This window comes from Kogia breviceps, chromosome 3 (genome assembly GCF_026419965.1).
Source record: "Kogia breviceps isolate mKogBre1 chromosome 3, mKogBre1 haplotype 1, whole genome shotgun sequence".
Lineage (NCBI taxonomy): Eukaryota > Metazoa > Chordata > Mammalia > Artiodactyla > Physeteridae > Kogia > Kogia breviceps.
This window is the reverse complement of record NC_081312.1, coordinates 158,506,131-158,529,478: the sequence shown is the minus strand read 5'-3', so window position 1 is coordinate 158,529,478 and position 23,348 is coordinate 158,506,131. Positions and strand designations below refer to the sequence as shown.

General features: G+C 42.4%; 1 protein-coding gene and 1 long non-coding RNA gene across 4 annotated transcripts in view; one reads left to right on the top strand and one right to left on the bottom strand.

The window, feature by feature from the left end:
* The window catches only part of LOC131752465 (putative protein FAM90A10), a 50,000-nt gene that overhangs the window by 7,424 nt on the left and 19,228 nt on the right, over positions 1-23,348 (top strand). The gene's annotated exons all lie outside the window — the stretch shown is intronic.
* The window catches only part of LOC131752469 (uncharacterized), a 67,969-nt gene continuing 48,835 nt past the window's right edge, over positions 4,215-23,348 (bottom strand). The window contains exon 6 of one of the 3 annotated variants that reach the window (XR_010839872.1): positions 4,215-5,348. This is a non-coding gene — a long non-coding RNA (uncharacterized lncRNA). Of the gene's footprint in view, positions 5,349-5,923; positions 6,303-21,266; positions 23,252-23,348 lie in introns of those variants that run through there. The other 2 variants (XR_010839871.1, XR_010839870.1) reach the window with 2 other exon arrangements.

The window sequence follows — 23,348 nt, the reverse complement described above, 5'->3', positions numbered from 1 at the left end:
TAAATCATATTATTTAATTTTTTCTAATATCCTGTTTGAATTGTAACAGTTTGAAATTTCTTATCACTCATGTTTACTTCTCCTGGTTTAAAAAATTGTTTAGTGCGTACATTCATTTTGAAATAAAAGTTACTTGTGAGTCTACCTAACTCAGAAATCAAGGACTTGACAAAAGCCTTTTTCTACCTGTGTTACCCTCAAACTCTGCCCCACACCGCCAGCCTGGGGATTAACATCTTGCACCCATGCTGTCCCTCTGTTTTTGGACTGTTAACCATCATTGCATCTGTGTGTGTGTGTTAATAAAGTAAATTTACCTATATTCCTCTTTATAGTCTTTCCAGGTTTTGTATTGTTTTGTTTCAGGGAACAGTCCTACTATGAATGTACATTTACTGGTCTGATGAAGTTCATATGTAAGCCTGTCAAGCATATTACCAGAATTGGAATTGATGGTATAAACACTTTGATAAATTTTAGAGACAATGGTAGAACAGAAGTAAATTGTATTTCAAATTCCACAATATTCTCACACCATGAAAACCCTTCCCTTTTACATATATTTATTTGTGGTTCATCTTTATGCCCATACTATATTTCTCTCAGAGATGGGTAAGTATTATGTTCCTTGCTAAAACATTTACTCTCTTGTTCAAGGTCAGGCTTTTAGTGTTCTAGCATGATCATATTTCCATTATCTTGCAAATACAAGATTTTCTCTCACACTGCCTTTTATTCTTTGCTCTCCTATATTGCCCTTCTAAATCTAGTCCTGGTCTTTCTTTATGTTCTTCATCAACTTAGATAGATTATACTGTTTTCTCCATTATTCACAACGAATAGAATAGAATAGAGCACCCAGAAATAAACCTTGCTATATGGCCAAATGATTTTTGACAATTTGCCAAGTCCATTCAAAGTAGAAAGGACAGTCTTTAACAAATGGTGCTGGGAAGTCTTGTTGTCAACATGCAAAAGAAAGAAGATGGATGCTTACCTAACATCATATACAAAAATTAATAATTAATAAAAATGTATCAAGAAACTCAGCATAAGACCCAAAACAATAAAAGTCTTAGAAGACATAGGACAAGAGCTTCATGATATTGGATTTGGCAGTGTTTTCTTCAATATGAAACAAAGGAATAACTAACAGAAAAATAAATAAATTGCAGTACATAGATTTTAAAATATGTATATCAAAGAAACCATAAACATAATAAAATGGCAACTCATAAGATGGGAGAATTTTTTTTTTTTTTTTTTTGCGGTACATGGGCCTCTCACTGTTATGGCCTCTCCTGTTGCGGAGCACAGGCTCCAGACGCGCAGGCTCAGCGGCCATGGCTCACGGGCCTAGCTGCTCCTCGGCATGTGGGAACTTCCCGGACCGGGGCACAAACCCGTGTCCCCTGCATCGGCAGGCGGACTCTCAACCACTGCACCACCAGGGAAGCCCGGGAGAAAATATTTTAAAGCCATATATCTGAGAAGGGATTTCTATTCGGAATATACAGAGAACTCCTACAACTGAAAGAAAAAAGCAAACACCCTGATTCAAAAATGGACAAAAGGGCTTCCCTGGTGGCACAGTGGTTGGGAATCTGCCTGCCAATGCAGGGGATGCGGGTTCAAGCCCTGGTCCGGGAAGATCCCACGTGCTGCGGAGCGGCTGGGCCCGTGCACCACAACTACTGAGCCTGTGCTCTGGAGCCCGCGAGCCGCAACTGCTGAGCCTGCGTGCCACAACTGCTGAAGCCCGCATGCCTGGAGCCTGTGCTCTGCAACAAGAAAAGCGACCGCAGTGAGAAGCCCGCGTGCCACAACCAAGAGCAGCCCCTGCTCGCTGCAACTGGAGAAAGCCCACGTGCAGCGGCGAAGACCCAACGCAGCCAAAAATAAATAAATAAAATAAATTTTAAAAAATAAAATGGACAAAAGACTTGAATAGATATTTCTCCAAAAAAGATGTACAAATGACAATAAGCACTTGAAAATATGCTTCATGTCACTAGATACATGTTTATATATTTGTGTGTATGCACACACACACACAAGCAGAAAACAAGAATTGGTGAGGATGTGAGGGAACTGAAACCATTGTGCTATGTCAGTGGGAATGTAGAACAATACAGCTGCTTTGCAAAACAGTATGATGATTTTTTCTGATACTGAAAAGTAGAATTACTATATGATCCAGTAATTTTACTTTGGGGTATACCCAAAAGAATTGAAAGCAGTGTCTTGAAGAAATATTTGTACTCCACTGTTTATAGCAGTTATATTCACAGTAGCTAAAGTATGAAGGCAACCTAAGTGTTCACCCACTAGTTCCTGGATAAACAAAATGTGGTATACACATATAATAGAATATTATTCAGTCTTCAGAAGGAAAAGATCTAGGAATATGCTACAACATGGATGAAACTTGAGGAAATTTAGCTACAAAAACTGTCTTTCCTCTTTTTGTCTTATCTCAATATAACTTACCCAAGGTACATCAATGTTGAAAAATTATCAGAGAAATGCAAATCTAAACTGCAATGAGGTATTATCTCACATCAGTCAGAATGGCCATCATCAAAAAGTCTACAAAGAAAAAAATGTTAGTGAAGGGGTGGAAGGAAAGGGAACCCTGCTATGCTGCTAGTGGGAATGTAAATTGGTACAATCACTATGGAGAACAATGTGGAGGTTCCTTTAAAAACTAAAAATAGAACTACCATATAAGCCAACAATCCAACTCCTGGGCATATATCCAGAAAAAAACATAACTCAAAAAGATACATGCACCCTAGTGTTCATTGCAGCACTATTTACAGCAGCCAAGCCATGGATGCAACCTAAATGTCCATCAACAGATGAATGGATGAAGAAGATGTGGTACATATATACAATGGAATATTACTCAGGCATTAAAAACAGTGAAATAATGCCATTTGAAGCAACATGGATGGACCTGGAGATTATCATACTAAGTGAAGAAAGTCAGACAGAGAAAGACAAATATCATATGATATCACTTACATGTGGAATCTAAAAAAATGATACAAAGAGCTTATTTACAAAACAGACTCCCAGACTTAGAAAACAAATTTATGGTTACCAAAGGGGAAAGGTGTGGGGGGGGGGGAGGGATAAACTGAGAGTTTGGGATTAACATACCCAAATAGATAACCAACAAGGACCTAGTGTATAGCACAGAGAACTCTGCTCAATATTCTGTAATAATCTAAACAGGTAAATAATTTGAAAATATATATATATTACTTGGCTGTATACCTGAAACTAACACAACATTGTAAATCAACTATACTCCAACATAAAATAAAAATTTTAAAAAATGTGGTATATATGTACAATGCAATACTATTCAGCCACAAAAAAATGAAATTTTGCCATTTGTAGCAACATAAATGGACTTGGAGGGTGTTATGCTAAGTGAAATAAGTCAGACAGAGAAAGTCAAATACTGTATGATATCACTTATATGTAGAATCTAAAAAATAAAACAAACCAGTAAATATAACAAAAAAGAAGCAAACTCAGAGATATATTAAACAAACTACTTGTTACTAGTGAGGAGGCGGGGAGGGGCAATATAGGAGTTGGGGAGTGGAAAGTACAAACAATTTGTTGTAAGATAGCTGAAAGACATAGTACAACATACATATTGGGGAAAATAACCAATACTTTATAGTAACTGTAAATGAAAAGTAACCTTTAAAGTTAACTTTTATAAAAGTTAAAAAGAAATTTTAAATAAAATTTTAAAAAGATTCAGAATTCTCAGAGAATATTTGAAAAAGTGGATATGCTTTTCTCTAATTTTTACCTTAGTCAATGTGCTTTTTAAAATGTGAGAAAGTATAGGGACTTCCCTGGTGGTCCAGTGGGTAAGACTTCACACTCCCAATACAGGGGGCCCGGGTTTGATCCCTGGTGGGGGAACTAGATCCCACATGCATGCCACAGCTAAGAAGCCCACATGCCACAACAAAAGAAATCCCGCATGCTGCAACTAAACATGCCACAGTGAAGATCCTGTGTGCCTCAACTAAGATCCAGTGCAGCCAAAATAAATAAATAAAAATATATTAAAAATGTGAGAAAGTATAAACACATAAGGGGAGATGGGGAGAACAAACTGTGGCACCACAATTTTATAACACACACACGTAGACAAACATACAATGAATGAAAAATCTGATCTGTTAATTCAGGTATAATGTGCTTTATTACTTAACATAGATCACAACTTCCTTTGTTAATCATTAAATATGCATTCATAGCATCATTTTCAAAGTCTTCTGTCCATTCCCAACCCAAAATGTTAATCCACCCTTCATTGCTGCCTTTGGTTTATTTTCAAACAGATCTGTGATGTAAACAACTTTGTGCTCTGCATCTTTTGGGGTATGGAGTCTCAGCTCACCTGAGGACAGGTGGTCCTGCCCTTTCCCTGGGTAGTCCTGTCTGTCAAGTGGGCCCTGAGAGGAGAGGGGGCTAAAGGACCTGAGGACTAAGGGTACCTTTGGCAAGATTAATAAGGGTGACCCCTCACCCATCCCTAAACCCACCACATGATTTCCACCAACCAAGCAGCATTTACCATAGGCAACAACAAGACAACATCTATTCCAGGAGGAACTCGGCCCCTAGGAATCAGGCCCAGGGAAGCTGCACTTCTGAAAATTCTCTGAAGCCTTCACACTACTCAGTGGTCTCAGGTGTGCTATGCCTGATCTCTATCTCAGTGCTACTGAATATGGGTCTGAGGGAGTAACATCTGCATGAACAAGAAAACTCGTAAAAGATGTCATTTTTTGAGCTCTACAGGAGTTTCATAACTTAGAGTGGGGCCTGTTTCCCCGCCAATTTGTATGCACTTTAAAGCTTCAGAAGAAACATTTGCTACGTGGTTCCCATGCAATTTCCCATTATTACATGATGAGTATTTAGAAATAACATCACCTGTGCCCTCCCCACAGAGTCTATTGATCTGGGTGGGAGCTTCCAAATTGTTTTAACTCCAGGTGATTCTAAGGTTAGGCCCGGTTTAAGTACAAGCCTAAGGGCTACTGGTACCTGGTGATAGTTGTTTGCAGTCTTCAGCCCTTTTGCCTTTGGGGAGACGTTGGTGTCTGCTCTACATGGGATTGGAAAGGGCAGGTCAGTGTAGCCAACTTACTCTGTGCTGTAGCAGAAGTTTTGGGGCATATGTGTGAGGGGACAGCACGTGTCGGCAGGAAAGAAAAAGCTCACAGTTCGGTCTCCATGCAGGAGCTCATTGTTCCGGAATCTCTTTTTCAGAAGGTTGCCATTTCAGCATTTCAAGGTCCTTTAGCCTGTTGGTGTTGTGGGAAGAGGTGAAAGAGCTGTGCTGACACCACTGAAGGCATATTTTCAAGATCCCAATGTGATTCCTCAACATCATATCGATGAGATAACGACCCAGAACAGGAGGAAGGAGAGGAGGAAATGGCAGCTTCTCAGGTAACTGTCCTGTCCTGGGTCAGAGGCTCTGTCTGCTTTTCCTCCTGAAATGTCATGGATTAAGAACCTACAAATCTTTAACTCTCTACTTCTTATGTGCCTAGTAAGGTCATTTTCAACTACTTACTTTTTTCCTTCTTGTGACAGTCAAAGTCAGCACTTTAGAATACTTCTATCCTGTGTTCCAGAGCCTTTTCCCCCTTGTCTGCATCCAGGCTCCCTATAGAGCGTGGAGAATGACATTCAACTATTGAAATGATTCCCTTTGTGAAAGATCTACATGGGAAGGCATTAATATCCAAAATTCCCTATGGGATAATTTTGGATGTTGAGCTATTAGTGAAGAAGGGGAAAGTGAAATGATTAATGTATATCTGAATGCAACAATTTATCACACCAGGATTAAGAAAATGCACTTTTCTTTTTAAAAATTTTTAAAAATAAATTTATTTATTTCTGGCTGCGTTGGGTCTTCGTTGCTGCCCACGGGCTTTCTCTAGTTGCAGTGAGTGGGGGCTACTCTTCGTTGTGGTGTGTGGGCTTCTCGTTGCAGTGGCTTCTCTTGTTGCAGAGCACGGGCTCTAGGCAGACAGGCTTCAGTAGTTGTGGCTCGCGGGCTGTAGAGCGTAGGCTCAGTAGTTGTGGCATGTAGGGTTGCTCTGTGCATGTGGGATCTTCCCAGACCAGGGCTCAAACCCGTGTCCCCTGCATTGGCAGGTGGACTCTTAACCACTGCACCACCAGGGAAGTCCCAGGAAATGCACTTTTAAATGGGATGGCATTAGTGATCTAGATAACACAAAGTTCTGGAAAAGAAAAGTAATTAGAAGAGATTTGCTCTCTGTGTATAAGAAAGACTTACTATTTAAATACAGAATTAGAGTCAGGGAACATGAGAAGTATATGTGGACTGAAATGTGCATAAACTTACATTTTTTTCATGATAGTTTCAGATTATGATTTCTTATGTATTTTCACCGAGAATACCACAGCAGTGATAATGTCTTGCGTGCTTCAGTCACCTGATAATCATTTGTCCCAATGCACCTGATGTTCACTGGTTTAGGTGCTTTCTAAAGATTCCTCCATCATGTTCAAATATTTCTTTTATCTTTAATAAGGGGTTTGTGTGATTCACTGAGAAATGTGCATAAACCATCACAGTAAATCTGGAAATTCCCATGTCTTCTTAGTTTTCCTTTGTTTGTAGTTTGTTTTTGAAAAATTAACATTTTCACCTTTCTTTATTAAAGACATTGGCTTTACAAGTGGAAGTTGTAATCAGTGAAGGCTTGTTCTTCTAAGTTTCCATTATACTCCACACTCATGTAAGACATACTCTTCTTTATCACTTCTTTGTATTTTCAAAAAAGTTTACAAGAATCATGTTGTTAATGTATGCTCAGTTGTGTTAAATTTCTGAAATATAGCTCAACTCAAATGATAAATATTTTCTAAGAAATCAGAGATTCAGAACCAATAGCTCTACCTTATTTTATATCATTGTGTGTGTCTCCCCTAGCGTATTTATAAAATACATATTTTTGCTGGGAGGTTTTTGAGAACTGATTCAATCTCCTTAATAGTAATTTGGCTTGTTCAGATTTTTATTTCTTCATGATTCAGTCTTTTCTTTTTTTTTTTTTTTTTTGTGGTACGCGGGCCTCTCACTGTTGTGGCCTCTCCCGTTGCGGAGCACAGGCCCCAGACGCACAGGCTCAGCGGCCACGGCTCACGGGCCCAGCCGCTCCGCGGCACGCGGGATCCTCCCGGACCGGGGCACGAACCCGTATCCCCTGCATTGGCAGGCGGACTCTCAACCACTGCGCCACCAGGGAAGCCCCATGATTCAGTCTTTTTATGTTTTATTTTTAAATTTTTTCTTTAGCCCATTGATTCTTTAGGATCATGTTGTTTAATTTCCACATTTTTGTAAATTTTCCAGATTCTTCCTGTTGTTCATTTCTGGTTTCTTACCATTGTATTTGAAAAAACACTTAGTATGAGATCAGTCTTCTTAAATTTGCTAAGACTTGTTTAGTGACCCATCACATGATCTGTCCTAGAGAATGTTCAATGTGCACTGGAGAAGAATATGTATTCTGCCCGTTTGATGGACTGCTCTGTTTTTGTCTGTTAAGTCCATTTGGTCTAATGTATAATTCAAGTTCAGTACTTCCTCATTGATTTTCTTTTTGGATTCATTGTTGAAAGTTGGGTATGAAAGATGCCTATAATTTTTTTTTGTATTGTCTCTTTCTATCTTCAAATCTGTTAGTATTTGCTTAACATATTAAAGTCCCCCATTGTTAAGGCATATTTATATATAATTGTATTCTTGATGAATTGACAATGTTATCATTATATAATGACCTTATTTTTGTTGTTGCAGCTTTTGACTGATTTTCTTTTTTGTCTTCTGTAACTGTAGCTACCTCTGCTTTCTGTTGGTTTCCACTTGTATGGAATATCTTGTTCCAGTGCTTCACTTTGAGCCTACTTGTGTTTTTAACATTGAAGTGAGTCTCTGATAGGCTGCTTATAGTTTGATCATGAATTTTTATCTGTCTAGCCACTCTATGACTTTTGACTAAAGAATTTAATATATTTATGTTTATAGTAATTATTGGTAGGTAAGGACTAACCAATGCCATCTTATTGTTTTCTGGATGTTTTGTTGTTTCTTGTTCCTTTCTTCCTCTTCTGCTTTTTTTTGTGAATTAGTGATATTGTGTAGTGGTATATTATGATTTCCTTCTCTTTTTATTTTCTGAATCTTCTCTAGGTTTTTGCTTTGTGGTTCCATAAGGCTCACAGAAAACATCTTATAGATATAACACTCTATTTTATGTTGATAACAATTTAACTTCCATCACATACAAAAAATCTACTCTTTTACTCCCCTCCATAAGATGTTGTGGAGTTTAGCTCTTTGTATATTGTTTATACATTAAAATGATTATAGCTGCAGTTATTTAATCATCACATACTTTAACCTTTATTCTAAAGTTAACTGTTTAACACACCACCATATCACACTATTTAAGTATTCCTACCTTAACTATATACTTATGTTTACAAGTCTATTGTGTATTCTCATGTTTTCACGGTACTATTTCATTTTATTTTAGCTTGAGAAACTCTTTTAGAATTTCTTTTAAGACAGATCTAGTGATGATGCACTCTCTCGGCTTTTTTTTTTTTTTTGAGAGAGTTTTTAAAATTTATTATTTTAATTAATTTATTTTTTTAACATCTTTATTGGATTATAACTGTTTTACAATGGTGTGTTAGTTTCTGCTTTACAACAAAGTGAATCAGTTATACATGTTTCCATATCTCTTCCCTCTTGCATCTCCCTCCCTCCCACCCTCCCTATCCCACCCCTCTAGGTGGTCACAAAGCACAGAGAGCTGATCTCCCTGTGCTATGCAGCTGCTTCCCTCTAGCTATCTATTTTACATTTGGTAGTGTATATATGTCCATGCCATTGTCTCACTTCGTCACAGCTTACCCTTCCCCCTCCCCATATCCTCAGGTCCATGCTCTAGTAGGTCTGTGTTTTATTCCCATCCTACCCCTAATCTCTTCATGACATTTTTTTTTCTTAGATTCCATATATATGTGTTAGCATACGGTATTTGTTTTTCTCCTTCTGACTTACTTCACTCTGTATGACTGACTCCAGGTCTATCCACCTCATTACAAATAACTCAGTTTCATTTCTTTTTATGGCTGAGTAATATTCCATTGTATATATGTGCCACATCTTTATCCATTCATCTGTTGATGGACACTTAGGTTGCTTCCATGTTCTGGCTATTGTAAATAGAGCTGCAATGAACATTTTTTTTTTTTTTTTTGTGATACGCGGGCCTCCCACCCCTGTGGCCTCTCCCGTTGCAGAGCACCGGCTCCAGACGCGCAGGCCCAGTGGCCATGGGTCATGGGCCCAGCTGCTCCGCGGCATGTGGGATCCTCTCGGACCGGGGCACGAACCCGTGTCCCCCGCGTCGGCAGGCGGACTCTCAACCACTGCGCCACCAGGGAAGCCCTGCAATGAACATTTTGGTACATGACTCTTTTTGAATTATGTTTTTCTCAAGGTATATGCCCAGTAGTGGGATCGCGGGGTCATATGGTAGTTCTATTTGTAGTTTTTTAAGGAACCTCCATACTGTTCTCCATAGTGGCTGTATCAATTTACTTTCCCACCAGCAGTGCAAGAGTGTTCCCTTTTCTCCACACCCTCTCCAGCATTTATTGTTTCTAGAGTTTTTGATGATGGCCATTATGACCGGTATGAGATGATATCTCATTGTAGTTTTGATTTGCATTTCTCTAATGATTAATCATGTTGAGCATTCTTTCATGTGTTTGTTGGCAATCTGTATATCTTCTTTGGATAAATGTCTATTTAGTTCTTCTGCGCATTTTTGGATTGGGTTGTTTGTATTTTTGTTATTGAGCTGCATGAGTTGCTTATAAATTTTGGATATTAATCCTTTGTCAGTTGCTTCATTTGCAAATATTTTCTCCCATTCTGAGGGTTATCTTCTGGTCTTGTTTATGGTATCATTTGCTGTGCAAAAGCTTTTAAGTTTCATTAGGTCCCATTTGTTTATTTTTGTTTTTATTTCCATTTCTCTAGGAGATGGGTCAAAAAGGATCTTGCTGTGATTTATGTCATAGAGTGTTCTGCCTGTGTTTTCCTCCAAGAGTTTGAGTGTTTGGCCTTACATTTAGGTCTTTAACCCATTTTGAGTTTATTTTTGTATATGGTGTTAGGGAGCACCATACTTTATACTTCATACTTTTACATGTAGCTGTCCAGTTTTCCCAGCACCACTTATTGAAGAGGCTGTCTTTTCTCAACTGTATATCCTTCCCTCCTTTATCAAAGATAAGGTGACCATATGTATGTTGGTTTTATCTCTGGGCTTTCTTTCCTGTTCCATTGATCTATATTTCTGTTTTTGTGCCAGTACCATACTGTCTTGATTACTGTAGCTTTGTAGTAAAGACTGAAGTCAGGGAGCCTGATTCCTGCAGCTCCATTTTTCGTTCACAAGATTGCTTTGGTTATTCAGGGTCTTTTGTGTTTCCATGCAAATTGTGAAATTTTTTGTTCTAGTTCTGTAAAAAATGCCAGTGGTAGTTTGATAGAGATTGCATTGAATCTGTAGATTGCTTTGGGTAGTAGAGTCATTTTCACAATGTTGATTCTTCCAATCCAAGAACATGGTATATTTCACCACCTATTTGTATCATCTTTAATTTCTTTCAGCAGTGTCTTATAGTTTTCTGCATACAGGTCTTTTGTCTCCTTAGGTAGGTTTATTCCTAGATATTTTATTCTTTTTGTTGCTATGGTAATGGGAGTGTTTTCTTAATTTCACTCTCAGATTTTTCATCATTACTGTATAAGAATGCCAGAGATTTCTGTGCATTAATTTTGTATCCTGCTACTTTACCAAATTCATTGATTAGCTCTAGTAGTTTTCTGGTAGCATCCTTAGGATTCTCTATGTATAGTATCATGTCATCTGCAAACAGTGACAGCTTTACTTGTTCTTTTCCAATTTGGATTCCTTTTATTTCTTTTTCGTCTCTGATTGCTGTGGCTAGAACTTCCAAAACTATGTTCAATAAGAGTGGTGAGAGTGGACAACCTTGTCTTGTTCCTGATCTTAGAGGACATGGTTTCAGTTTTTCACCATTGAGAGCAATGCTGGCTGTGGGTTTGTCATATATGGCCTTTATTATGTTGAGGAAAGTTCCCTCTATGCCTACTTTCTGCAGGGTTTTTCTCATAAATGGGTGTTGAATTTTGTCAAAAGCTTTCTCTGCATCTATTGAGATGATCATATGGTTTTTCTTCTTCAGTTTGTTGATGTGGTGTATCACGTTGATTGATTTGCGTATATTGAAGAATCCTTGCGTTCCTGGAACAAACCCCACTTGATCATGGTGTATGATGCTTTTAATGTGCTGTTGGATTCTGTTTGCTAGTATTTTGTTGAGGATTTTTGCATCTATGTTCATCAGTGATATTGGCCTGTAGTTTTCTTTCTTTGTGACGTCTTTGGTTTTGGTATCAGTGTGATGGTGGCCTCATAGAATGAGTTTGGGAGTGTTCCTCCCTCTGCTATCTTTTGGAAGAGTCTGAGAAGGATAGGTGTTAGCTCTTCTCTAAATGTTTGATAGAATTCACCTGTGAAGCCATCTGGTCCTGGGCTTTTGTTTGTTGGAAGATTTTTAATCACAGTTTCAATTTCAGTGCTTGTGATTGGTCTGTTCATATTTTCTCTTTCTTCCTGGTTCAGTCTCGGCAGGTTGTGCATTTCTAAGAATTTGTCCATTTCTTCCAGGTTGTCCATTTTATTGCCATACAGTTGCTTGTAGTAATCTCTAATAATCTTTTGTATTTCTGCAGTGTCAGTTGTTACATCTCCTTTTTCATTTCTAATTCTATTGATTTGAGTCTTCTCCCTTTTTTTTCTTGATGAGTCTGGCTAATGGTTTATCAACTTTATCTTCTCAAAGAATCAGCTTTTAGTTTTATTGATCTTTGCTATCATTTCCTTCATTTCTTTTTCACTTATTTCTGATCTGATCTTTATGATTTCTATCCTTCTGCTAAATTTGGGGTTTTTTTGTTCTTTTTTTTCTAATTGCTTTAGGTGCAAAGTTAGGTTGTTTAATAGAGATATTTCCTGTTTCTTAAGGTATGATTGTATTGCTATAAACTTCCCTCTTAGAACTGCTTTTGCTGTATCCCATAGGTTTTGGGTCGTCGTGTCTCCATTGTCATTTGTTTCTAAGTATTTTTTATTTCCTCTTTGATTTCTTCAGTGATCACTTCGTTATTAAGTGGTGTATTGTTTAGCCTCCATGTGTTTGTATTTTTTACAGATCTTTTCCTGTAATTGATATCCAGTCTCATAGCGTTGTGGTCGGAAAACATACTTGATACGATTTCAGTTTTCTTAAATTTACCAAGGCTAGATTTGTGCTCCAGGATATGATCTATCCTGGAGAATGTTCCATGAGCACTTGAGAAAAATGTGTATTCTGTTGTTTTTGGGTGGAATGTCCTATAAATATCAATTAAGTCCATCTTGTGTAATGTATCATTTAAAGCTTGTGTTTCCTTATTTATTTTCATTTTGGATGATCTGTCCATTGGTGAAAGTGGGGTATTAGAGTCCCCTACTATGATTGTGTTACTGTCGATTTCCCCTTTTATGGCTGTCAGTATTTGCCTTATGTATTGAGGTGCTCCTATGTTGGGTGTATAAATATTTACAATTGTTATCTTCTTCTTGGATCGATCCCTTGATCATTATGTAGAGTCCTTCTTTGTCTCGTAATAGTTTTTATTTTAAAGTCTATTTTGTCTGATATGAGAATTGCTACTCCAGCTTTCTTCTGATTTCCATTTATATGGAATATCTTTTTCCATCCCCTCACTTTCAGTCTGTATGTGTCCCTAGGTTTGAAGTGGGTCTCTTGTAGACAGCATATATATGGGTCTTGTTTTTGTATCCATTCAGCCAGTCTGTGTCTTTTGGTGGGAGCATTTAATCCATTTACATTTAATGTAATTATCTATATGTATGTTCCTATTACCAGTTACTTAATTGTTTCAGGTTTGTTCTTGTAGGTCTTTTCCTTCTCTTGTGTTTCTTGCCTAGAGAATTTACTTTAGCATTTGTTGTAAAGCTGGTTTGGTGGTGCTGAACTCTCTCAGCGTTTGCTTGTCTGTAAAGGTTTTAATTTCTCCATCAAATCTGAATGAGATCCTTGCTGGGTAGAGTAATCTTGGTTGTAGGTTTTTCTCCTTCATCACTTTAAATATATGCTGCCACTCCCTTCTGGCTTGCAGAGTTTCTGCTGAAAGATCAGCTGTTAACCTTATGGGGATTCCCTTGTGTGTTATTTGTTGTTTTTCCCTTGCTGCTTTTAATATGTTTTCTTTGTATTTAATTTTTGACAGTTTGATTAATATGTGTCTTGGCGTGTTTCTCATTGGATTTATCCTGTATGGGACTCGCTGTGCTTCCTGAACTTGATTAACTATTTCCTTTCCCGTATTAGGGAAGTTTTCAACTATAATCTCTTCAAATATTTTCTCAGTCCCTTTCTTTTTCTTTTCTTCTTCTGGGACCCCTATAATTCGAATGTTAGTGCATTTAATGTTGTCCCAGAGGTCTCTGAGACTGTCCTCAGTTCTTTTCATTCTTTTTTCTTTATTCTGCTCTGCAGTAGTTATTTCCACTATTTTATCTTCCAGGTCACTTATCCGTTCTTCTGCCTCAGTTATTTTGCTATTTATCCCAACTAGAGTTTTTGTTTTGTTTTGTTTTTTGCGTTACGCGGGCCTCTCACAGTTGTGGCCTCACCCGTTGCAGAGCACAGGCTCCAGACGCTCAGGCTCAGCATCCACGGCTCACAGGCCCAGCCGCTCTGCGGCATGTGGGATCTTCCCGGACTGGGGCACGAACTCGTGTCCCCTGCATCAGCAGGCGGACTCGCAAGCACTGTGCCACCAGGGAAGCAGTAGAATATTTTTAATTTCATTTATTGTGTTGTTCATCATTGCTTGCTTCCTCATTAGTTCTTCTAGGTCCTTGTTAAATGTTTCTTGCATTTTCTCTATTCTATTTCCAAGATTTTGGATCATCTTTACTGTCATTATTCTGAATTCTTTTTCGGGTAGACTGCCTATTTGTTCTTCATTGTTAGGTCTGGTGGGTTTTTACCTTGCTTCTTCATCTGCTGTGTGTTTTTCTGTCTTCTCATTTTGCTTATCTTACCGTGTTTGGGGTCTCCTTTTTGCAGGCTGCAGGTTCGTAGTTCCTGTTGTTTTTGTTGTCTGTCCCCAGTGGCTAAGGTTGGTTCAGTGGGTTGAGTAGGTTTCCTGGTTGAGGGGACTAGTGCCTGTGTTCTGATGGATGAGGCTGGATCTTGTCTTTCTGGTGGGCAGGACCACGTCTGGTGGTGTGTTTTGGGGTGTCTGTAGCCTTATTATGATTTTAGGCAGCCTCTCCTCTCTGCTAATGGATGGGGCTGTGTTCCTGTCTTGCTAGTTGTTTGGCATAGTGTGTCCATCACTGTAGCTTGCTGGTCGTTGAGTGAAGCTGGGTCTTGGTGTTGAGATGGAGATCGCTGGGAGATTTTCGCCATTTGATGTTACATGGAGCTGGGAGGTCTCTTGTGGACCAGTGCCCTGAAGTTGGTTCTTCCATCTGAGAGACACAGCCCTGATGCCTGGCTGAAGCACCAAGAGCCTTTAATACACATGGCTCAGAATAAAAGGGAGAAAAAATAGAAAGAAAGAGAGAGAGACAGAAGGAGGGAGGGAGGGAGGGGGAGAGAGAGAGAGTGAGAAGAAGGAAGGAAGGAAAAAGTAGGATAAAATAAAATAAAGTTATTAAAATAAAAAATAATTATTAAGAAGAAAAATTTTAAAAAGTAAAAAAACAAAACGGGACGGTCAGAACCCTAGGACAAATGGTGAAAGCAAAGCTATACAGACAAAATGTCACACAGAAGCACATACATACACACTCACAAAAAGAGAAAAAGGGGAGAAAAATAATATATCTTGCTCCCAAAGTCCACCTCCTCAATTTGGGATGATTCGTTGTCTCTTCAGGTATTCCACAGATGCAGGGTACTTCAAGTTGATTGTGGAGCTTTAATCTGCTGCTTCTGAGGCTGCTGGGAGAGATTTCCCTTTCTCTTCTTTGTTCACACAGCACCTAGGGTTCAGCTTTGGATTTGGCCCCGCCTCTGCGTGTAGGTCTCCTGAGGGTGTCTGCTCTTTCCTCCACAGTTCAGGGATAAAGGAGCAGCTGAACAGAGGGCACTGGCTCACTCAGGCCGGGGGAAGGGAGGGGCACAGTTCGGGGCGAGCGTGTGGCGGCAGAGGCCAACATGACGTTGCACCAGCCTGAGGCGCGCCTTGCGTTCTCCCGGGGAAGTTGTCTCTGGATCCCGGGACCCTGGCAGTGGCGGGCTGCACAGGCTCCTGGGAGGGGTGGTGTGGATAGTGACCTGTGCTTGCACACAGGCAGGCTCTTGGTGGTGCCAGCAGCGGCCTTAGTGTCTCATGCCTGTCTCTGGGGTCCGTGCTGATAGCTGCGATTCATGCCCGTTTCTGGAGCTCCTTTAAGCTGTGCGCTTAATCCCCTCTCCTTGGAAACTGAGGCAAGAAAAAGTCTCTTGTCTCTTCGGCAGCTCCGGACATTCCTGGACTCCGACCCGGCTAGCCATGGTGCACTAGCCCCCTTCAGGCTGTTTTCACGCAGCCAACCCCAGTCCTCTCCTGGCTTCCAACCTAAGCCCGAGCCTCAGCTCCCAGCCCCCGCCTGCCCTGGTGGGTGAGCAGACAAGCCTCTCGGGCTGGTGAGTGCTGGTCGGCACCGATCCTCTGTGCAGGAATCTCTCAGCTTTGCCCTCTGCACCCCTGTGGCTGAGCTCTCCTCTGTGGCTCCGAAGCTTTCCCCCTCTGCCACCGCAGTCTCCGCCCGCGAAGGAGTTTCTAGTGTGTGGAAACCTTTCCTCCTTCACAGCTCCCTCCCCTGGTGTAGGTCCCGTACCTATACTTTTGTCTCTGTTTATTCTTTTTTCTTTTGCCCTCCCCAGGTACGTGGGGAGTTTCTTGCCTTTTGGAAGGTCTGCGGTCTTCTGCCAGCGTTCAGTGGGTGTTCTGTAGGAGCAATTCCACGTGTAGATGTGTTTCTGATGTTTCTGTGGGGAGGAGGGTGATCTCCGCGTCTTCCTCTTTTGCCCTCTTCTCTCCTGCCTTCTGGGTTGGGTTTTTGTTGCTGCGTGTGGGCTTTCTCTAGTTGTGGCGAGCAGGGGCTACTCTTTTTTTTTTCTTTAAATTAGTTTATTTATTTATTTATGGCTGTGTTGGGTCTTCATTTCTGTGCGAGGGCTTTCTCTGTTTGTGGAAAGCAGGGGCCACTCTTCATCGTGGTGCGCGGACCTCTCACTATCGCAGCATCTCTTGTTGCAGAGCACAGGCTCCAGACGCGCAGGCTCAGTAATTGTGGCCCACGGGCCCAGCCACTCCGCGGCATGTGGGATCTTCCCAGACCAGGGCTCGAACCCATGTCCTCTGCATTGGCAGGCAGATTCTTAACCACTGCACCACCAGGGAAGCCCGGGGGCTACTCTTCATTGCAGTGCACGGGCTTCTCATTGCGGTGGCTTCTCTTGTTGTGGAGCATAGCTCTAGGCACGCGGGCTTCAGTAGTTGTGGCACGTGGGCTCAGTAGTTGTGGCTTGCAGGCTCTAGAGTGCAGGCTCAGTGGTTGTGACTCACAGGCTTAGTTGCTCCACGGCATATGGGATCTTCCTGGACCAGGGCTCGAACCTGTGTCCCCTGCATTGGCAAGCGGATTCTTTTTTTTTTTCTTTTTTTTTTTTTTGCGGTATGCGGGCCTCTCACTGTTGTGGCCTCTCCCGTTGCGGAGCACAGGCTCCGGACGCGCAGGCCTAGCGGCCATGGCTCATGGGCTTAGTTGCTCCGCGGCATGTGGGATCTTCCCGGACCAGGGCACGAACCCGTGTCTCCTGCATTGGCAGGCGGATTCTCAACCACTGCGCCACCAGGGAAGCCCCAGGCAAGCGGATTCTTAACCACTGCACCACCAGGGAAGTCCCAAGAGATGAGTCTTTAGGTGAGCAGTGCATATGGATCACCTGGGGATCTGATTAAAATTCAGATTCTGATACAGGAGATCTGGCGTGGGACCTGAGATGCTGCATTTCTAACAAGCTCCCTGGAGGACTCCCCCAGAGGCTCTCATCTTGCCTGCTCTTTCCTGTCAGTGTCTGGGCTCCATATTGACACAGCCCCTGGGCACCTGTGCCACTGCCCAGACCTCAGCCTGCCGGGCCAGCAGCCCCAGCAGGAAAGCCTGCTCTGCTTGCCTCAGGCCCTGTCTCCATTTGGCTGTCAGCTCCAGGCTCCATGATCCCTGATGTATGTGTGGTTCTTAGGGGTTCTGAGTTGTTTTCCACGAGGTGTGGGTTGAACTTAACCCTTCAGATTCCAGGATGCACCACTGCCCTGGGTGGGGTAGTGGACATCTGTGACTACCTTTCCTTCCAGTCCTCTGTTTCCTCATCATATGGCAATAATATCTGTTTTTTCCTGAGAAGACCCCACCCCCACCCCCACCCTTTCCTGGTCCATGTGGTTTGGGGGAAGTTAACCTTCTATAATACCAGAATCTAAAGGTGAGCCTATAACCTAGATCTGGCCAATCAACAGATTTCATCTCCTTGGTTTCAGTAATCTGTTTGAGGGTGGACATGTGACCTGGTCCCAGGAAATCTGTGCCAGGACTTACAACAGAACTATTGTGAATGAGAAGCTCTCCCCACCCTGGGGGGCTGCCAGGGCCACTACATAAGCTAACTGACCAGAGAGTAAGGCCAACATGGAAACCAGAGATAAGGTAACTCCTGATGTCATCATTTGAGGCCCTGGGTCAAGCTGGACCTGAAGCTGACGTGATTTTCATGGGGTAGGGCCATAGTGGAGCTAGGACCAAAGCCATCACAGCAAGACACCAGCTTGCGCACTGAGGCTTGTGTGTGTCAATGTGTTCAGCACAAACTAAGGAGGGCAGAGGGCTCCAGAAAGAAAAACCTCAAAAGTGTGCCTGCCCACAGACACACATGTACCCACAGGCACGTGGGCACACACAGTCCAGGCCAGAATAGTGGGGATCATGGTGGGGGTGGGGGGACTGCCGCCAACAGAGAGGAGGGCTGCTCCTGTCGGATGGGAGGTTTTCCCACATTACTGGCATCTTTGCATGATACACAGTGAGCTTTGAAACAAAAATAAGAGACAAATTGGATGGGTAAGAAGTAGCTTAATGTAAGTGTAAGTCAAAACAGCATTTAAATCTGGTATAGCCTCTAAACAACCTTGCGCCTTTCATCTCTCCCTGGAAAGGAAGTCCTCAATGCTGTCACTTTTTCTTATGCATGTACAGGGGCTTCAAATGCTCCATCGTGGGGGGGCGTGGGGGGGTAATGCAGAGAGGACAGGTGGCCGGGTCAAGGTCGCACAGCCCATTGTGTCCAGTGAACCATCTGGGGGAAAGGTGACCAGTGCAAGGTCACACAGTCTACTGGGGCAGAGCGGACACGCGGGCAGAGGTTTTCTTACTAAAGCCCCAGGTTTGACTCATCACCAGAGGCAGGTTTCCTGGGAAGCTATGGAGGCTGAAACTGCAGGGCCCTCACTTGTTCAGCCCCTTCTTAGATCCCAACATAATTCTGGGTTCTTCTTCTTGAAAAACACCACCCAAAACTACATAGATCCACAACGTGTGGATCAGCCCCAGCCCCCAACTGACCCAAGGCTGTTTCCCACTTCCTTCCCCATCACCTTTCAAGAACCCCAAACTCAAGGGCGTTGTCATAAATTTGAAATAGGTACTGAAAGGCCTTTGCTTCTAGGGTATCTCTGCTTGTCCTCATGTGCAGTTTCTTCCCTATTTCTGATGATTTAGGCACTTGTTATACAAACGTCATCTACGGAGACCCATTCTGTGAAATGCTTACATGCCTCTTTCAAGGTCCTCTGCTTCATCTTAAACATAAAACCAAATCCTCTTGCTTCTCCTTGGCCAGTGCTCAGGGGTCCCAGCCTGTAGAAGGGGAGGAGCCCGTGAAAAGGGTTAGGGTTAGGGTTCCTATTACTTAATTGTAATGTTCCAATTTACTTAATTGTTTCGGGTTTGTTCTTGTAGGTCTTTTCCTTCTCTTGTGTTTCTTGCCTAGAGAAGTTCCTTTAGCATTTGTTGTACAGCTGGTTTGGTGGTGCTGAACTCTCTCAGCTTTTGCTTGTTTGTAAAGGTTTTAATTTCTCCATCAAATCTGAATGAGATCCTTGCTGGGTAGAGTAATCTTGGTTGTAGGTTTTTTTTCCTTCATCACTTTAAATATGTCCTGCCACTCCCTTCTGGCTTGTAGAGTTTCTGCTGAAAGATCATATGTTAACCTTATGGGGATTCCCTTGTGTGTTATTTGTTGTTTTTCCCTTGCTACTTTTAATATGTTTTCTTTGTATTTATTTTTTGACAGTTTGACTATTATGTGTCTTGTTGTGTTTCTCCTTGGATTTATCCTGTATGGGACTCTCTGTGCTTCCTGGACTTGATTGACTATTTCCTTTCCTATATTAGGGAAGTTTTCAACTATAATCTCTTCAAATATTTTCTCAGTCCCTTTCTTTTTCTCTTCTTCTTCTGGGACCCCTATAATTCGAATGTTGGTGTGTTTAATGTTGTCCCAGAGGTCTCTGAGACTGTCCTCAGTTCTTTTCATTCTTTTTTCTTTCTTCTGCTCTGCAGTAGTTATTTCCACTATTTTATCTTCCAGGTCACTTATCCGTCCTTCTGCCTCAGTTATTCTGCTATTGATCCCATCTAGAGTATTTTAAATTTCATTTATTGTATTGCTCATCGTTGCTTGCTTCCTCTTTATTTCTTCTAGGTCCTTGTTAAATGTTTCTTGCAATTTGTCTATTCTATTTCCAAGATTTTGTATCATGTTTACTATCATTATTCTGAATTCTTTTTCAGGTAGACTTCCTATTTCCTTTTCATTTGTTAGGTCTGGTGGGTTTTTACCTTGCTCCTTCATCTGCTGTGTGTTTTTCTGTCTTCTCATTTTGCTTATCTTACTGTGTTTGGGGTCTCCTTTTTGCAGGCTGCAGGTTCGTTGTTTCCGTTGTTTTTGGTGACTGTCCCCAGTGGCTAAGGTTGGTTCAGTGGGTTGAGTAGGTTTCCTGGTTGGGGGGACTAGTGCCTCTGTTCTGGTGGATGAGGCTGGATCTTGTCTTTCTGGTTGGCAGGTCCACATCTGGTGGTGTGTTTGGGGATGTTGGTAGCCTTATTATGATTTTAGGCAGCCTCTCTGCTAATGGATGGGGCTGTAGTCCTGTCTTGCTAATTGTTGGGCATAGTGTGTCCATCACTGTAGCTTGCTGGTCGTTGAGTGAAGCTGGGTCTTGGTGTTGAGATGGAGATCTCTGGGAGATTTTCGCCATTTGATATTGTGTGGAGCTGCGAGGTCTCTTGTGGACCTGTGTTCTGAGGTTGGTTCTCCCACCTCAGAGACACAGCCCTGGCATCTGGCTGGAGCGCCAAGAGCCTTTAATCCACAAGGCTGAAAATAAAAGGGAGAAAAAATAGAAAGAAAAGAAAGGAAGGAAGGAAGGGAGGAAGAAATGAAGGAAGAAAGCAAGGAAGGAAGGAAGGAAGGGAGGAAGGAAGAAAGGAAGGAAGAAAGGAAGGGAGGAAGAAAGGAAGGAAGAAATGAAGGAAGGAAGAGAGGAAGAAAGGGAGGGAGGAAGATAAGGAAGGAAGGGAAGAAGGAAGGGAGGTAAGAAGGAAGGAAGGAGGGAAGAAAGGAAGGAAGAAAGAAAGGAAGAAAGGAGGAAGACAAAATGAAGTAGGATAAAATATAATTAAAATAAAAAATATTGGCCTTCCCTGGTGGCGCAGTGGTTGAGATTCCGCCTGCCGATGCAGGGGATACGGGTTCGTGCCCCGGTCCGGGAAGATCCCACATGCTGCGGAGCAGCTGGGCCCGTGAGCCATGGCCGCTGGGCCTGCGCATCCGGAGCCTGTGCCCCGCAACGGGAGAGGCCACAACAGTGAGAGGCCCGCATACCACAAAAAAAAAAATAAATAAAAAAATAAAAAAATAAAAAAATAAAAAATAAAAAAAAATAAAAGATATTAAGAAAAACTTTATTAAAATGATATATGGGTCGGTCAGAACCCTAGGACAAATGGTGAAAGCAAAGCTATACAGACAAAATCTCACAGCAGCACACACATACACACAAAAAGAAAAAAAGGGGAAAATAGTAATATATCTTGCTCCCAAAGTACACCTCCTTAACTTGGGATATTTTGCTGTCCATTCAGGTTTTCCACAGATGCAGGGCACTTCAAGTTGATTGTGGAACTTTACTCTGCTGCTTCTGAGGCTGCTGGGAGAGACTTCCCCCTCTTCTCTTTGTTTGCACAGCTCCTGGGGTTCAGCTTTGGATTTGGCCCCGCTTCTGCACATAGGTCGTCCGAGGGCGTCTGTTCTTTGTTCAGACAGGACGGGGTTAAAGGAGCAGCTGATTCGGGGGCTCTGGCTCACTCAGGCCGGGGGGCGGGGGCAGTATGGATGCGCGGCGAGCCTGCGGCGGCAGAGGCCAGCATGATGCTGCAACAGCCCGAGGCGCGCTGCGTGTTCTCCCGGGGAAGCTGTCCCTGGATCCCGGGACCCAGGCAGTGGTGGGCTGCACAGGCTCCTGGGAGGGGAGGTGTGGAGAGTGACCTGTGCTCGCACACAGGCCTTTTGGTGGCGGCAGCAGCAACCCTAGCGTCCCACACCCCTCTCTGGTGTTTGCGCCGACAGTCGCGGCTCGCGCCCGTTTCTGGAGCTCCTTTATGCGGTGCGCTTAATCCCCTCTCCTCGTGCCCCAGGAAGCAAAGAGGCAAGAAAAAGTCTCCTGTCTCTTCGGCCGCTCCGCGCCCGTTTCTGGAGCTCCTTTACGTGGTGTGCTTAAATCCCTCTCCTCGCACACCAGGAAGCAAAGAGGGAAGAAAAGGTCTCTTGCCTCTTCGGCAGCTCCAGACTTCTCCTGGACTCCCTCCCGGCTAGCTGTGGTGCACTAACCCCTTCAGGCTGTTTTCACTCTGCCAACTCCAGACCTCTCCCTGCAAGCCGACTGAAGACTAAGCCTCAGCTCCCAGGCCCCGCCCACCCCGGTGGGTGAGCAGACATGCCTCTCGGGCTGGTGAGTGCCAGTCGGCACCGATCCTCTGTGCAGGAATCTCTCTGCTTTGCCCTTCACACCCTGTTGCTGCGCTTTCCTCCGTGGCTCTGAAGCTTCCCCCCTCCACCACCCGCAGTCTCCACCCGCGAAGGAGCTTCTAGTGTGTGGAAACCTTTCCTCCTTCACAGCTCCCTCCCCCTGGTGCAGGTCCCATACCTATACTTTTGTCTCTGTTTATTCTTTTTTCTTTTGCCCTACCCAGGTATGTGGGGTGTTTCTTGCCTTTTGGGAGGTCTGAGGTCTTCTGCCAGCATTCAGTGGGTGTTCTATAGGAGCAGTTCCACGTGTAGGTGTTATTTCTGATGTATCTGTGAGCAGAGTGATCTCTGCGTCTTACTCTTCTGCCACTTTCTCTCCACCCCCTTTGAAAGAGTTTTTAATCTCTCTATTTAAGAGGGACAGTTATGATGGAGATGATTATCTTCGTTGACTTTTTTTTTAATTGAATCTATTATCCCACTCTCTCCTGACCTGTGAGGTTTCTGTTGAGAAATCAGTGGATAACCTTATGAGGGTTCTCTTGTAAGTTATAAGTTTCTCTCCTGCTGCTTTTAAGATTCTTTGTTTTTGATAGTTGACAGTTTTACTCTAATGTGTTTTGGAGAAGATATTTTGAGTTGAGTTTGTCTGGTGCCTATGAGCTTCATGAACTTGGATAAGCAAATCTCTCCCCTGATTTGGAAAGTTCTCAGCCACTATTTCTTTAAAGAAGCTTTCTGTCTCTATTTTTTCCTTCTAAGTCTCTGTAATTCACAGAATGTTTCTTTTGATTTTATCCTATGATCACAGTTATTCTTCACTCTTTTTCTCTTTGTTCTTCTCTGAGTGGATATTTTCATCTGTCTTCTAACTCACAGAAAATTTCTTCTGCTTGACCTGTTTTGATATTGATGATACTTTTTAGCATCTTTTTTTCCTTACAATCTATTTAACATATAATATTTGAATTTAAGGTGTACAACATGGTGATTTG